General features: G+C 32.7%; 1 long non-coding RNA gene across 1 annotated transcript; it reads left to right on the top strand.

Moving 5' to 3' along the window:
• The first annotated feature begins 15926 nt into the window (after nt 1-15926).
• On the top strand, nt 15927-17406 carry LOC136227361 (uncharacterized). Its single transcript, XR_010688025.1, has 3 exons — nt 15927-16235; nt 16351-16423; nt 16515-17406. It is a non-coding gene; the product is annotated as an uncharacterized lncRNA (long non-coding RNA).
• Nucleotides 17407-18368: the final 962 nt, after the last annotated feature.

Here is an 18368-nt window from a genome sequence, read left to right as displayed (position 1 = left end):
TTTTGAGTATAATTATAAGTTTTTTTATAATCACCACAAATAAGAATTTTCAATTCTCATTTGTGAGTGACTCTAGAAACTATAGCATACATTTGATTATTGAAGAAAATACAATATAACATATGCTAATGATTTCGCGACTTATTTATTGTAATTGCAAAAAATACAAATAAAACATATTGTCTTTTTTGAAATCTAAAAGGTAATTTGATATCTAATGGAGTTCAAACAGGTCGATGAATGTAATTTTTTTTTTATCAAATGTTACATTCCGTAATTTTCTTTTCTTCAATCAGTTGTTCTCCCAATCGAGCATTGTTACATATTCCAGAAGTTTGATCTATATATATTACAAACTAATAGATATTCCAATCTTTAATATGAATATATGAAATAAAAATTTTAATTGAGATAAGATGTGAAAATACTTTTAAAGTTGACATTTAAGAGCAATTTTACCACTAATGTCAAAATTTATGCAATTTTATTCTTAACGTTGGCAGCCAAGAGCAATTTTACACTTAATGGTGGCTAGTCGGATCAACTTCAAACATGCTTATAAAAAGATTTAACAATTTTTTTTTCTGATTTATTAATAATATTGGAGATTAATATTTTTTATTTTGAAGAAATATTTGGATTTTTTTCTAACTTGTGTAAAATACAGTTTAATTTTTAGAAACTTTTTTTTTAACAAAAATAATTCACAAAACCTTTTTTTTTTTTAATTCTTATAGTTGTAATGAGTGATAAAATGACACAAATTTGAAGTGAGGTGATACTATTCATGACCGAGAAAACAATTTGATGAATTATTTCTGAAATTCACCAAATTTGTCAATGTTAGTAGTAAAATTGCTTCTGGCCACCAACGTTAAGGGTAAAATTGTACAATTTTAGACGTTAGAGATAAAAATTATTCCTTAATATTAACGTTAGAGATATTTTTACACATACACATCTGAAAAGAATTTGTGGCTGTTGATAGCATTGTAAAATGGATTTGATTTGGAAAACTGAAGACTTCAATCTTATTTCATTGCCTCCTTGTCTGCAAAATAGAGCCCAAAAATATAATAAAATTCCTGAATAGCATCCCGATATGCTACGATTTCTAGATAGAAAAATTCTCTAACTGGTTAATTGATTGACTTTACGTTTTTCTTAAAAAATACATGTGTTACTGCATTTGAGCAGGAGATGCTACATTTTAAGGTCCCTTAGAGCTGCTGCAAACCTGGATGGATAAAGCTAGTTTCCATTATCAGCAAAATCTGTGGTAAAAGCTTTAGGAGTTGGCTTGCCATAGTTACCCATCTGAGAGCTGTTTAGCCAGTATGGCAGTGTCTCTACTCTCTAGGTTTTTTCAGTTGGTACCCAATGAATACACGGGCACATACCTGAAAGAAGGTACAATAACAGAATGGTGGTATTATAGCGTGTTTTAAGTTTAGAATGAAAGACACATAGTGGTTAGGATTAAAAAAACATACCGGACAACATTTGGATCATCGTTGCTTTCACAAATTGGAGGAATTTTTTTCTTTCTGTGCTCACAGCCAACATAATTTAGTTTGTCCTTCCTGATTGTCACAAGCTCCGAAGTCAATGTCGACATTTCTGGAATCAAAGTAAACAGTTAAAATTATGCGAAACGTACAAACAAAAAGTTAGAAAGATATATGAATTCTACCCTTCCATATCTCTACATCTTATGAAATCTTATGGTACACTGGCGTTGCTACCAAAAAAAATATCCTCCAGGTCGCAGCATGTGATTCAATTCAAGCAGCAGCATACCACCTGAACAATTTAAGCAAACCAAAGGAGCAATTAGTCTTTAAACAATATGAATTTAGTCTGAATTAAAAGGAAAAAAAGAGTAGTTACGGGAGCCTTTCAAAGTTTTGTTGGTATGTTAAAGGGTAAGTTTTACCCAAAGTTTGGCATGTTAAAGTCTAAGAACAATTTCTAGTTTCTTCACTACATTTTACCTGCAAGTTCTGCTGGTGCCTTTCAAAATTTTGGTCTGGAGCAGTTAACCGCCATAACATTCGTGTATTTTCTTTTAATTTAACATGGCATGCTAATTTTCTCTCTTGTCACAATTGTTTTCTCTTTCAGTAATCTCAAATTAAAATGAGGTTATGGAGGGAGATAGACAATTTGAGCTTACATGAGGTTTGGCATCCTCAATTTGATCTTTATTGTTGATCAACAGGTTGGCCCAAACTCTTAAGATTTGACTACTTCATAGTCTAGAAAATGGTCAATATAAGAAGCAATGCATCTAACATTTATAAGGATTAATTAGTAGCATTTTAGCTTATTTAGAAGAAAAGAGAGCTCCTGCCAACATCAATTACAGTAACAAAGTTGAATAACCAACCCAAACATAAACATTCCCCAAACAGACCCATGACACAATCCAAAAACATCCATGTGATAAGTATGCAGTTATAAAATCACATGCTCATCTAAGATTTCTTAGATTCTTAATCTTGCAAACACAAAATTGCGAATGGCCACCTTTTGACGATATTGTATACTCATTGCTAATCTCAATTTCAAAACTCAAAAAGGATCAAATTCTTAACTGAATTCCAAATTCTTAATCATTGCAACAGTTCTTCCACTACTTCCTCTCTCTGGAAACCTGATCTTCATTTGTTTTCTTTGAAATGGTTTCTCTATTTGATCCTCTTCCAGAAGTTTCTCCAGTTTCTGTTATTAGTAACATTTCAAAAAGAAAAAAAAGGAAAGGTTTAGTAACCAATTGAAGCGGAAAAAAATAAAGAGAAGATGCCAAACCATGGCTACAACATAAAATTTCAATTACAAAATTCATACTTCTGCAAATGATTTAACTTAGACAAAGATAACAACAACACCTAATTGCAAAGATCGTAAGAAAAAAAATAGGGAAAATTACAAAACTGGGTCAAATGGGAGGCCCATTTACATATTAAACCCATTTACTAATTCTACTACATATCTAGACTGATTTTGTGTGACTTTCCAAAAATACCCTCAATATTTACGCGGAGCTCGCCCCATCCCGTCTGACTTCGCATATTCACCCATATACGAAGACTGCGAAGTTAATGTTTTAATTTACTTAATGAATTTAGTTCGCATATGCGAAGCCTGCGAAGCTGAAGTTTGTTTTGCTTGATGAATTTAGTTCGCATATGCGAATGCTGGATATGATTTGAAGCTAATACGCGAAGTGGTATATAACAAAAATTGGCAAACAACAATGGATTCGAATATTAAAATCATAATATTATCAAAATTTACAACAAGATTGCCACAATAACAACATTCAAATCATAACATTATCAAAATTTACAACAAGATTGCCACAATGAACTCTACTAACCAATCATTTTAAAGTGAAACTAACTAATCCGGTACCAATTTTGAAACGAATGAGTAATCTTGGTGTGCACCATGTGACACATCCATCCCAAAAGGTCTGGACGTGTCGCACGGTGCACACCAAGATTACTCATCCGCTTCAAAATTAGCACCGGATTAAGTTAGGTCCACTTTGAAGATTGGCACCATGGGATGGACGTGTCCCATGGTGCACCCCGAGATTGACACAACCTCTCCTAACGAATCATTTCAGGAGTGAATGTGTCAATCTTGGGAAAGTTCATCCCTATACAGGAAGGAAAATCATCTCCCCTGCAGCCCAGTACGCCGCCTTCCAGAAAGGGATGTTACGTATTCAACCATCTACAGAAAAAAATTAAACGTGTTAGTTATGAAAAAGGATGATTTTGGCTTCGCGAAATGACAATTAGCGAAGCATGCGAATGTAAATGTGCAGGGGAAGAGGTGATTTTACTTCGGATATCGATTTTTTCACGAAGTCTGCGAGGTCTGAAATGTGACTATCTACGTCGCATATCGATGCTTTCGCGAAGTCTGCGAGGTCTGAAACGTGAGGATCTATTCGCAGACTTCACAAACTAATCGATTCGTGAGGTAGATCCATACGTTTCAGACTCTTTCTCTTCGCAGCACTTCGCGAAATCATCAATTCACGAAGTAGATCATCACTTTCCAGGCTCGTTCTCTTCGCAAAGCTTAGCGAAACCATCGATTGCGAAGTGAATTCATGAAAAAACGCAGAAAAAAAACAGATACTTACATTTTTCGCCCCTTTCACCCCCAAAAGCGACAATAACAATATGATAACATGGGAAGAACGAAGGAAATAACGTAGAAAAACCATTTCTTTGATGGTAACAAGAAGAAAGAAACCAAGCAACGAACAGGAAGATGAAAAACCATTTACTCATTTTCTAGGGTTGGGAAGTTGCAGAATCAAGAGATGAAGAGATGAAAAAGAGAAATTCATTATGATTTTGACTAAATGGTGCAGATTTCATGCAATTTAAAGGAAGAAAGGAAGATCAAAAGTCTTGAAATCATTAATGCTGGAGAAACTTTTCGCATAACCAAGGAGATAGAGGGAGCGACGATTCGCAAGTGGTGGAAGTGGGAAGGTCAGGGGTATTTTTGGAAAGTCACACAAAATCAGTCTAGATATGTAGTAGAATTAGTAAATGGGTTTAATATGTAAATGGACCTCCCATTTGACCCAGTTTTGTAATTTTCCCAAAAAAATAGTTCCCTCAGAAAAATTGACCCTACATCCATACTTTAGACAGCTTATGTTAGTAGATGTCAAAGGAGATGGAGATTCAGCCTCAATAAATCAATAAATCCCACATTCACATCCACTACTGGAGCCTCATCATATTTTATCCTCTGGACTTGTCTTTAAATTCCTGAAAATTGTGTTTTTTTTAAGGCAATATGACATTAAGCTTTTCAAGGGTTAAAAAGGGCTCTAGGAAAAACTGAAGCTAATTGTACTACACTTCTAGCTGACTAACCGTACCTTTTCAGCAGAAGAAGCACACCAAAAGTTAGCACAACTGCATATTGGATTGTTTCAAGCCAAGACTTACAAAAATGATCCGATTTCTACTAAGGAGTCCACAGTATGTGAATTAAACTCAATAAATAATAGATCATCAATAAGGATGCAGCAAGACTAATTAAGTTTGGTCACAGAATAAAATGACATCACCGCCCACAAGAGATCCAAAATAAAAAGAGCACAATCTTAAATCTGCTTATCAAAAAATTTCATGATCAATTTGAAAAATAAAAATCGCAAAAACATCAACCACTTGCCACAAAAAGTAAAATCCTAAGCCAAGTAAGGAGCAGATTTTCCTTAACTGCTGTTGAGTAGTTTAAATCATATATGAACCAAATGGAGAGGGCCAAAAAGTAGATAGAAGTTGAAGAAACTGGCCTTTAATAAGTCTTAGTACATCAGCTACGACCATCTGATTCAAAAGAGGCGAGAAAACCCCAAAAACCCCATCTGCCAGAGAAGCAACTGAAGGCGACAGCATTACAATAAATGGTAAATGATATCCATGACCCATCAATTTTCAAAGTTCAAAGGCCATGAGTGTAATTTACCCACACAATAAAACATACCCCTCTTAACTGACCTTTGAAACTGCATTTTCGAAGAAGCGCAGAGATAATATGGCGAGTAGAATCATCTGCTTCAACTAAAAGAACTCTAAGAACCATCCTCAGAAGAAATTATAGTATGAGAAGCAATGAAGATGATATTCAAAAAATTCTCTTAATTTTACCAAATTAAGGAATTCCACTAAACCCATAATTCCTATGGAAACAGAATTAGGGAAACGGGAAAAGATAGAGCAAAAAGAGGAATGGAGAAGAAATTAGCAGAAATTTTTACCTCAATTTTTTTTGCAAATATCATCACCTGCATTAGAAGCCAATACGCGAATTAGCAAGGGGTATTGTGATTTCACAGGCGAAGATAGAAGAAAAGATGGAGGGAGAACTGATGAAGGAGATCGATGAAACATGGAGTTATAGACAGAAATAATGAAACTCAACATACCGACTTGTGAAGAAGAAAGAAGGATCCGGGATAGTGGAAATAATTGTCAGAATGCAGTTTTACGAAAGAAAACGGGTTAAGGGGGAGAGAGTAAAAGGAAATTAAATATAAAAAACTTAAATATTTTTGAAAAATCTATGGAAAAGACACATAAGAATAGAAACTCTAAAATACTGCCACATCAGCATTTAGTCTACAGATTTAGTATATTTTATAGATAGATAGATTGTGGAGGTAGATTCACAAAGCTTGGTTCAGTCCATTAAGGAAGTAATGTCCACTGGTCATTGCTTCCTATGGCTCGTTGAACAGTGCAAGGAACTTGTTAGAGCACACTGGAAGATTCAGATATAGCATACATACTGTGAGGGGAATAAGGCAGCTGATTGGATGACACACTACGCAAGACTGTTGTTCCTGGACTATCACGAGTGTGATGTGCCTCCTGCAGGCATCCAGGATATACACTGCAAGCTGACAGACAAGGTCTAGCAACTCTCATCTTAACATTTTAATTTCTTTTTCCTTTTCTTTTCTTCTTCTGCCCGGAGCTCTGACTCATCCTTGTAATAAAAAAAAGTTAATTAATAAGAAAATATATCTTTCATTTGACGTTTTGATATTTATAATTTTTTTATAATATGTGTTATGTAGCAATGAAATAATATAAAAATAATAATATTTTTTTTTGAAGAATTATTATTATTAAAATTCAATCATTTTTTTTTTCTATTTTCTACTTTCCAACTCTAGCTATGCAAAAAAACCATGTGAAAATTTATTTTGATTATTTATTTTTTAGGTGAGTGCTTTTATTATTCTGGGCCTATTTTTCTTTTTATAGAAATCCCCGATTTTCTGCTAGTTATATAGCATGTTCAAAGAAACATGTAATATATTAAAGTACTTAATTAATAATAAAATATATCCTTCATTTGACATTTGAAATTTATAACTTGTGTTATGTAGCATACTGAAATAATAGAAAAATATATCAGAAAATAAATAATATATATATATATATATATATTATTTAATTGGTGATTCAATATTTTTGTTAATAATTGGTTCAATTTTTTTAATAATAATAATCAATCTTTCCTATCTATTTATCTATAAAGATGAGCTTCAAGTACCTTATGTGGCGTCTTATTTATTTTTCACGTCATTTCCTTAATTTCTTAAAGGCGAAGGCTTTTTTTACCTCACATTAAGAATTAACAATATACGATTATATGATCACGAGCAATGGAATAAACTTGCACCCTTCCAAATCTTATCATTTTGATATTGTAAAAGACGATAAGGTTACACTGTGAGATGAAAATAATTTCACCATCCTTGATGCATACGACTTCCTCAATAAGTGCCGGATAAATTCCTCTAAGATTAATGGCTCCTCCCGTATGCCACTACTAATCTCATTGCATTCATATTTGAGCATTAACTACGAAAATCTACACCATACACAACATATTATCAATTTTCACGAGTTGCATCCAATTATACGATTCATGTGTATTTTTCCAATATGAGGATTAGGAATAAAAGAACACTTGTCATCTTTAATGTTGAATAAGAGGATATTATCAATATCGTGACTTCGAGGACTCCAATTCTGCTTCTGATACCAATCGATCTTCTAGTAAATTGTTTCGTAAACAAAAGCGGAAAGACTCAACTAGATTATTATAGTTAATTGTTAAAGATTTTTTAAATAGAAATATTGATTTTGTGCTAGCTATATAGTATGTTGAAGAAACCTGCTATATATTAAAATAGTTAATTAATATGAAAATATATCCTTCATTTGATGTTTTGAAATTTATAATTTTTTTTGCAATATGTGTGTTATGTAGCATACTGAAATAATATGAATATATTATTTCTGATATATTTTTATTATTATTAAAATTCAATCATTATTTTTTGCCTTCCGCCCCTACATATTAATGGCAATAAAAATAGGCAAAGATCAATCCATATGGATCATAATTATAATGAATATAGGTAAAAAAACCGTTATATATTTAAGAATTTGACAAGGATACATAAGATTTTAATCTGGATTTTTTTGTTACCATTGTTTCCGGGATGATGAGAATCTCCTAATGAAAAAAGTGATTCCCAATAGATTACAAGATCATGAGCATTGGAAGAAACTTGCACCTTTTTGAATCTTCTCATCTTGATATTGTAAAAGACGATAATGTTACGATGTGATGAGAAAACAATTTCACCATCCTTGATGCATACGACTTCTCCTATAAGTGTAAGATCAACTCCTCTGAAATCAATCACTCCTTCTTTATGCCACTATTGATCTCGCCGCATCCATATTTGAGCATTAGTTGTGGAAATCTGCACCATACACAACACCTTATCAAGATTAGCCCCACTTATACAATTCAGATTCAGGTCTATATTTCCAATCCGATGTATTAGGAATAACAAAAAACTTTTCATCCTCAATGTCGAATGAGAGAATATTATGGTTATCCTGACTCAGACTCAGACTCCGGTTCCCCTTCTGATTCTGATACCAATCAATCTTCCAGTAAATTGTTTCGATAACAAAAGCTGGAAGACTCAACTCTTGTACAAGATAAAGACAAGCCTATTCGAATACTTTCCAAGGAAGCTCCGAATCTTTTGCCCCAAATTGAAATTACAGAACAGAACAATCGATTCTCTGAGTGAATTTTTGATAGATCAATCTTACAACTCTATAACACTTACTAGACCCGATATATGTACTTCCTAATTTCCAAACCTAGCTGTGCTAAAAGGTGTGTATATTTATTTCTATTATTTATTTTTAGGTGAAATCTTCCCAATAGGTTACACGATCATGAGCAATGGAAGAAACTTGCACCCTTCTAAATCTTCTCTTGATATTGTAAAAGACAATAAGGTTATGATGTGAGGCGAAAATAATTTCACCATCCTTAATGCATACGACTTTCCTGATAAGTGTCAGATCATTTCCTCTGAAATAAATGACTCCTCTCGCACGCCACTACTGATCTCACTGCATTCATATTTAAGCATTAACTACGGAAATCTGCACCATGCACAACATATTATCAAGATTCACCAGTTGCATCCAATTATACGATTCATGTGTATTTTTCCAATCTGAGGATTAGGAATAATAGAAAATTTGTTATCATCAATGTTGAATGAGAGGATATTATCAATATCGTAACTCTAAGGACTCCAATTCTGCTTCTGATACCAATCGATCTTCCAGTAAATTGTTTCATGAACAAAATGATAAGGATACAGATGTAATTAGTCACTCAGTCAAGATAAGCTTTGAATCAGTCCTTTGTAATTTGAATTGGAGTTTGATTTGATGATGGTAGTGACATGGTGTAGAGGCCATTTTTAAGAACTCCTCGATAGATTTCCCTCCTTGTCTTCAAATCCTTCAAAATAAAATGGTCAGCAAAGAATTCTATTGAAATAGAATTAGAACGGGTTAGGGACGAGACTGATAACAAATTATTAACAGTTTCAGGGACTCGAAGAATATTCTGAAAACCAACAGACATATTTTGAATAGGAAATTGAGAGTGACCGACATGAGTAATTGGGATAGAAGAGCCATTACCTACTACAACTTGTTCTGGGCCATCATATTCGCTATGAACATGGAGATTATCCAAGTATGCTGTTAAGTGATGAGTTGCACCGGAGTCCATGAGCCAATCTGATGAGGTGGTGTTTGAGGTGGTAGCCATATTGGAAGCTGGTTTGAATGTGCCACAGGTGTTACGATTGAATTTTAGGGATGGACATTATCGAGATATGTGACCAGTACCTTTGCAGTTGTGACATGTGAGAGTGGAAACGTCTAGAGGAGCCGAGGTACTATTGTATGGTCGGCTACCAGAGTGAGAATCATAGTGGGAGCTACGGCCTGGGATGTAATATCGACTTCTACCTCTCCCACGGTTAGGTGCTCGGGCTGTGTAATTGACAGAAGGGGAAAAGGAGGAAAATGAATTTTCCCGATTTAGCTGTCTTTCCTCACTATGAAGAAGGCCTGTCAAATCATCAAAGGAAATTGACTCTAGACGAGTCTCAAGAGCACGAGCAAATGGTCTATAGGCAGTGCCCAGACCATCAAGAATAGCAGCAACAAGATCATCTTCAGTGATCGGATTTTGAAGGGCGGTTAATTCATCATTGATTGATTTTGCTTTTTGCAGATATACAGAGATACTATCATTCTCTCTACGAAGATTGTGAAGGCGATGTTTAAGGTCACGTATCTGTGACCGGGAACCAGTGGCATATGCCTTAGTTAGTTTATTCCAAGCAGCAGAGGCTGTTTCAGCACCAACAACCTGTGAGAGTACACTGGATGATAAAGAAGAAATTAACAGACTCAGAACTTGTTGAAGACTCAACTTGATTGTTCTAGTTAATTGTTAAAGATTTTTCAAATAGAAATATTGATTTTGTGCTAGCTATATAGTATGTTGAAGAAACCTATCATATATTAAAATAGTTAATTAATAAGAAAATATATCCTTCATTTGACGTTTTGAAATTTATATTTTTTTCACAATATCGTACTGAAATAACTATGCAAATTCAGTTACCAATAATGATTTAACTCAATGTTTTGGGCAGGGTAAATTTAGGTCTAAATAAGAACACTCCTCCTCTTGCACAATGCTTTGTGTCATATTATATATGGCATGTTAAGTGTTTTTTATAATTAAAATGCTTTTTTTTTATTTAGTAGTATTATCTTATTATTATTATTTTATTAAAATCAAATCCTTATTTTTGTATTTTCTACTTTTTCATAGCTGTTTTAAAACTTGTAGAGTAAGTTTCTTTGGATTTTTTTATTAATAGGTGAATGCATTTTAATTTTTCTGGATAAGTACAAAAATATTCATAACGCTTATAATTAGGAGAAATTGTTAAACATTTTTTAAATAGAAATATTGATTTTGTGCTAGCTATATAGTATATTGAAGAAACTTGTCATATATTAAAATAGTTAATTAATAAAAAAATATATCCTTTATTTGACGTTTTGAAATTTATAATTTTTTTCACAATATCGTACTGAAATAATATTAATATATTATTTCTAATATATTTTTATTAATGTTAAAATTCAATCATTATTTTTCGTATTTCGCCCTTGCATTTTGGTGGCAATAAAAATAGGCAAAGATAAATCTATATGGATGATAATTATAATGAAATAATCCTGGTAGGGGTTGATTTCGGCGGCCAGGCCCCTCTAGGCCCCCATTGTTTATGCCCCTGCGTATTGGTCGTAATAAAAATGTGCAAAGATCAATCTATATGGATCATATTTATTGTGAATATAGGTAAAAAAAACTGTTATAGATTTAAGAACTTGACAAGGATACATATGATTTTAATCTGGAAAATGTTTTGTTACCATTCTTTCAGGGATGATGAGAATCTCCTAATGGAAAAAGAGATTCCTAATAGGTTACAAGATGATGAGCATTAGAAGCAACTTGCACCCTTCTGAACCTTCTCATTTTGATATTGTAAAAGACGATAAGGTTAAGATGTGAGGCGGAAATAATTTCACCATCCTTGATGCATACAACTTCTTTGATAAGTGTCGGATCAAATCCTCTAAAATCAACCACTCCTCATTTATGCCACTCCTGATCTCACTGCATCGCTATTTGAGCATTACTTGCGGAAATCTGCACGATACACAATATCTTATCAAGATTAACCAGTTGGGTCCACTTATACAATTCAGATTGAGGTATATATTTCCAATCTGATGCATTAGGAATAACAGCAAACCTGTCATCCTCAATGTTGAATGACAGAATATTATAATTATCGTGACTCGGACTCGAACACCGATTCTTATACCAATTGATCTTCTAGTAAATTGTTTCGTTAACAAAAGCCGAAAGACTCAACTCCTGTACAAAGTAAGGATAAGCATGCTCCAATGCTTTCCAAGCAACCTCTAAATCTTTTACCCCAAATTGAAATTGTAGAACAGAACACTCGATTCTCTGAGTGCATTTTCGATGGGTAAATCTTACAACTCTGTAACGCTTACTAGACCTGATGTATCCAAACCCGAACCCGCAGAATCTGGTCGCCATTTATAAACTAATTTAATTTTGGTTTATATTAATTTATCACGTGAAAGTAATAAATAAATACGGAAAATAAATCACATTTAAAAAATGGCACAAATAGCCCTATACAACCGATCTAGCCCTAAATAAAATTATTAAACCTGTAAAATAGATAAACATTAGCTGCGGGACATTGGGACCTACCTTTCGAATTTATACTACGACACCGGACTCGATCATATATGACTTAATCAAATCCTATAAATCTAATACAACAACATAACGATTAGATCCACAACCTAGTTTATCAATTCTAATTGGCTTAATATTTTCATAATGCCAAAGATACCCTTGTAACCCGAGATTGATTTTATTTCACATGCTTAAGCATAAAACATATCGAAATGTAAATTTACCAAAATTGGAAATCTATATACTCAAACCGATTAAATAAACAAAGATAAAATTCTAGAATTATGTGTCTATAGCCGATCTGTGGCGAATCAGACACTCGATGCAGAATCCAGAATCTTCTTCAGTACCCAATTGGGTTCTATAATGTTTAAATTAAGGTATAAAAACATACTTTATTTATAATATAGTTGATTCACCAATTTCTAGTCTTCATCTATCTTATGATTCATCCATTTTAGGTTCTATCAATTTTATAACAACTATCTCCAACATGCGTGGACTCCCTCTCAATTTAAGCGAGGTAGTCATTCGAGGCCTCGTGGGAGTAGGGGCAAGAGGCCCAATGTTCAAACTCAGAACTTGAAGGAGGCTAATGTTGTGGTTCCCGCTAATAATGTACCTCCTCAGCGGAATTCTACGGGTAACATATTAAAAATTAATTTTGGTAATATGATGTATTTGTAATTTTATAACAAAATATGATTTCATGTAAAAAGCTCTAATTTTAGGAAAATTTATATATAAATTCAGATTTGAAAATTTATCTCTAATGATATCAAATGGCAATTTAAATTATATTTTAAATCTAATGGCCCATGGACCTTATGCATAATGTGGGCTTTGCCATTTATTGTGATTAACTAGATAATTGTTGGGCCTCCAATATTAAAAAGAGAAATTACATAGTGTTTTTTTCATTATGTTCTTTATATATAATCGGTAAATGTAAATTTGGTTGATTTTGAATTTGATCATACACTCATCAGGTAAATTTTTTTTTCTTAATTAAAATAGCTAGATAAAAAAAACTTGAACTTGAGATTATTAACTTAAGCGAAATCCTTAACATTCAAATCAACCATTTGCTTTTATTTTTTATATAAAATTTTGTAACAAAAAATTTATATAAAAAAATTTGTATATTTTTATTTTTTAAGCACAGAAAAACTTCATTAATCAAGAGAAAGATCATTACAAAGAACATCCTCTTACCAACTAAGGATAGAAAAAGAGACAAAAACATTAAAATTAGAAAGGGCTTGGCGTGCCGTAACATCGACGGCTCCGTTCCTAATCTAGTAACAAAAGACAATGAATGCCAAAAAGAGATTGAAGTTTTTATAGCTGTTTTAAAACGTTAGTGTAAATTTATTTGGATTATTTACTTTTAGATGAATGCTTTTATTATTCGGTAGAGTCTAAAAAATTCTTTGATTTTACGTTTTGTTATATTTTTTTATGCTAGCTATATAGCACATTAAAGGAAACCTCTTATATATTAAAATAGTTAATTAATAAGAAAATATATCATTCATTTCGTTTTGACATTTATAATTTTTTCTTATAATATGTGTGTTATGTAACAACTAAAATAATATAAAACAGAGATTTACAACTCTCACAACTCTCTGAGTGCATTTTCGATAGATCAATCTTACAACTCTGTAACACTTACTAGACCTGATGTATCCGAACCCAAACCGGCAGACTCTAGTCACCGAGTTAGGAGACAAAAACAGACACAATGTAAGAAGTCAAAGAGTAGCAAGGTTTAATTTTTTTTTTATATTATTTCAGTTATGTAACAACTGAAATAATATAAAACAGAATTAGACAAGATAAACTTATTTTCACCTCATATCGCAACCTTATTGTCTTTTACAATATCTGTTGGTCCCGTGTAATTAGTTCCAAGAGGGGGTTAGGAACTAATGTAACTTTTTCGCTTAATTATGCCGACTTAATCAATTCTCTAAATTACTTTACTCAGTTTTGGTCAGCACGGCCGAGAGATATGTAAGACAGCTTTAGTCAGAGGCTGACTAGAACCGTTTTACTTGTGAGTTGGGAATTAACACTTAAGGTCAGCTTCCAACTCAGCACTCTGATTACTCAGTATCAGCTTATACAATTTATATCTTGAGTAATTTAAGCAAGCAACACATACATATATATATATATATATATATATATATATATATATATATTGAGAGAAGGAGTTAGAAATTACTCAGCAGACTTATCCTGGTTCGGCCTCACCGCCTACGTCCAGTCCCCAGAATCATTCCGAGCTTTTTCAATCCAATACTGAGCTCTTTAAAGGTAGAGCACAAACCGTTTACAAGCAGTTGAGTATGCAAGAGTACCTTCCTCTATTCGTCTACTCAACCCCTACTGAGCGCTATAACCAAACACTCAGATTTTCTCTACCGCTGAGTACTAAAACCGAGTACTCAGCACCACTCTCTCAATTTTTACAATTGATACAAATCTGTTCTTTCTAGATGAAGAACACTTTAGATGAATACAAATTCAATCTAGACTTTTACACAGAAATAGGATTTGGGTGTAAGTATTTATTTTTTTTTGTTTGTATGTGCTTGTATGTATGCTTTTCTCTTTTGTATTTCGGCCAAGGATCCAAGAGATGAACTTGTCCTTTTATAGTGAATTTTGAGGCTTCAATCATTTGAATTCGGATGTATCCGTTGGATTCAAACGGTCTTCTTACGTCATTCACTGGTTAGCATACAGTTTTGCAGGCCAATCCTGTCATCTGAATTTAGCAGGCGTCAGACTTGTCTTCTTCCGCCAGGTTCGTCTTCTAGTGTCAGTTTCGTCTTTTAGCCAGAGGCCAGTTGACCCATGCATCTCGAAACTGTCTCCTTGCGTAATTTCAAGGCTTCTGTATTGGCGCAGACTCATATCAGATCTTGTCATTTAGTAAACGGATCATTCGCGCTGTCCTGACGAACACTCAGCTTGACTTTATTGACGTTGCCTTTGTTCTTTCTTCATATCGTAGACTGAGTACCATTCTACTCAGCATCTTCAGTCAGCTTCGTCTTCAAGCATTTGAAGAAGACTTTTCTTCTATAATACTGAACTATACTTCTACTCAGCTTATGCTGTGTCTCATGCTGACTTCGTCATGTCTTACTTTTTATTTCTGTTCTCATTTATAATTATACTCAACATTGAACAACCACATTAGTACAATTAAATCAAAGCACTTAAATTTAATTATCTTAATCATGGATTAGCTTAAATAATTTTGTCAAATCAAAATCATGTGGAAAGGTGTTTCAACAATATCAAGATGAGAAGATTTAGAATGGTGCAAGTTTCTTGATTAAGGACTAGGGCATTTTATCTCACATTAATAATTAACAATATATGTTTCCACATTCATATTAATTATACTAATGCTTATTATGAGTTACAACTAATATTTTTCTGTTACTAGAGAAAAAAACACTTACAATCAAATGAATTAAAAGGATCATTAACACCAATTAAAAGACTCTGTTTTATGACTTGCAACTTACACTTTTCGTTTACAAAAAAACTTAAAGACTAGAGAAAATAATCTAAATGACATTATGATTATAAAATTATTAGTAACTAACAAGATTGTTGTCAGGAGTCAAATTAATATTAATAAATTTTCTATAGTATTTTCATGCACCTTTGTCTAGTTATCCAGTGACTCGGGTCATCTTGTATGTGAAAAATAAATTCTTTTATCTGGTGTTAAGATCATCATTACACAGGATGTCAAATACCTCTTTTTTGGCTTGAGGTATCCATAAACTTCACCATTAATATTGCACTAGGACATTGTTCTAACACATTCTATTATCAAATCAATCCAAATCCTACAAAACTGAATTTCTCAAAAATATGATATAGATCGTGTCTATAGAATTGAAGTTTGAAGATTTGGAATATAGGTGATCATCTGATTTAGCTTTGTCTTCCTGCTCATTTTGCCTTCATCCTTTGTTGAATTATTTTTCTTCTTTGTAACACTACTAAATTTCATGGTTAATTTTCTTCCATATTTAGATTGGTGAAGTTATTGATGGACCTGGTGATGGCATGAAGTGGCCTGTTCTTGATGGAACTAAATATGAATATGGTTTGTATAGTGACTTTGAATTTTTTTCTGCAAGTACAGTCAGATGTGGACTCATATACATGAATTTAAATAGTTATATTTTGCTACTCAGTATTTGATGTTGATATTGGAGATGGCGAGCCTGTTCGGAAGCTTCCGTATAACAGATCAGGTTGTTTTTGCAAATTCCTTATTTTTCCAATTTTTGATGCTTGTGATTTTATGACAGGTCTCTTTTCCTTGATAGTTGTTCTGTTCTGTGAATATCAGGATGACCCTTAATGTGTTGACTAACAGCAAGTTCTAAACCTCACAACAGAGTAGTTGAATTCCTTGCCATGGGAACAACAAGTTAGGCATTTCAGTGAGATCAAATACAACTACCACAAGAAGCAGGTATAGCAGGAACCGCTACCTGATGTATTTGTAATCTGTCTGTTAAAGCTTCCTAGGATTGAGACCATCTGAATTAATCAACTACTGCAACAGAGGATTTCTACTGGTAACAAATCAGCAATCTCTAATTGTACTTCAATTACAAAATAGTTTTCTGTTTTGTAAAATTTAGTTGCATCTAATTCATCCATTGCCCCTCCTTATTAATTGGAAGGTTTTAGTTGTATGAATGTACTTAAACCCACAGTTTAGTTAAATTACATGTTTGTGGCTCAACTTGAGATGTTCAAATATCAAAATTGATCATTTTGTTTTGCTTATCTGATTTCCTTTGCTCAAAAAATTGATATATGTGGGAAAGATTGTACCCGGAAAAACAGTGAATTTACTCATAGTCTTACTTTTGTTATTCCTCTTGTTCAAAAGCAGAAGCCTATTAATAGTTAGATAGACGAGAACCATGATGTTGATGTTAATCCACATGAATCAGAGTAGGTAGAGGTTTTCAGTGATATGGAGCAACAACTTGAAATTAATATTTTCCTATCTATTAATTAATTTTGTTTTGTGCTTTGACATTAATATAGCCTTATTATTGTGGACATGGTCATGATATAATGCAAGAAACTTGTAAACGGCCTCGCTAGATAGCCTTATTAATTGGTTCTAATAAATACAGATAATTATTTTGACAGAGTAATTACTGTTTTCCAGCAAATCTTGCAATACTAATAACATCTTCTACGAATTAAAACTACTGTTTTTTTAAGAAGAAAAAACTATAATTGAATTTTGTTGTTGGGAGGAAACAAGAAAAAGGTTAAGTATTCAATATTTAGACATATATAAACCAGAACAATAACTAATTTGAATTTATTATCAGGGTGTTCCAATGTGTATGGGTGTTTAATTGATTTTCTGTGTATTTTATTTACTCTAAAGATTAATGCTCCATATATTGATTCAATGAAGTTTTCTGATTGACCCGTATGTGCTTAAGGCCCCGTTTGATAACCCAAAAATCGCTTAATTAAATAGTTTAAATACTTATTTACTTTAAGTGTGTTTGATAACTGCAACTCTTCAGTATATCTAGTTAATTTTGCTGTTATATTTATCATTATGCTTTGATGAATACAATCAGTTGAGAATTTTTTTCTTTGTGCATTTGCAGATTAACAAGGACTTCACCAAAATGAAAAGTTTAATGCTAAGGAGTCATTTGTCCTAGAATTTATTGTAGGACATACCAAACTGATGTTATTTGAGAAGAACAATCTCAATGAACTTTGTTCAATTCCTTTTCTAATATTTTTTGTTGTTGAATATTACCATTAGATAATAAATTTATTATGTTCATAACTATGTTTACATTTGAGTTCATGGATTTGTCATTGAAAAATGAACAGGTAAATTACTGGTTTAAAATCGATAATTTATTGGGTTTAATTAATAATTAGTATATTATTTTTTGGGGACGATTGTCTTCTGTTATTATAAGGACAGAAAATTTGTCACCATTATATGGAGACGACAGTCGTACCTAGGAACATGGACGAAATTATGAACG

Source organism: Euphorbia lathyris, chromosome 4 (genome assembly GCF_963576675.1).
Source record: "Euphorbia lathyris chromosome 4, ddEupLath1.1, whole genome shotgun sequence".
NCBI lineage: Eukaryota > Viridiplantae > Streptophyta > Magnoliopsida > Malpighiales > Euphorbiaceae > Euphorbia > Euphorbia lathyris.
Note: the sequence above shows the minus strand (reverse complement) of the source record. Positions and strands in the feature narration are given on the sequence as shown.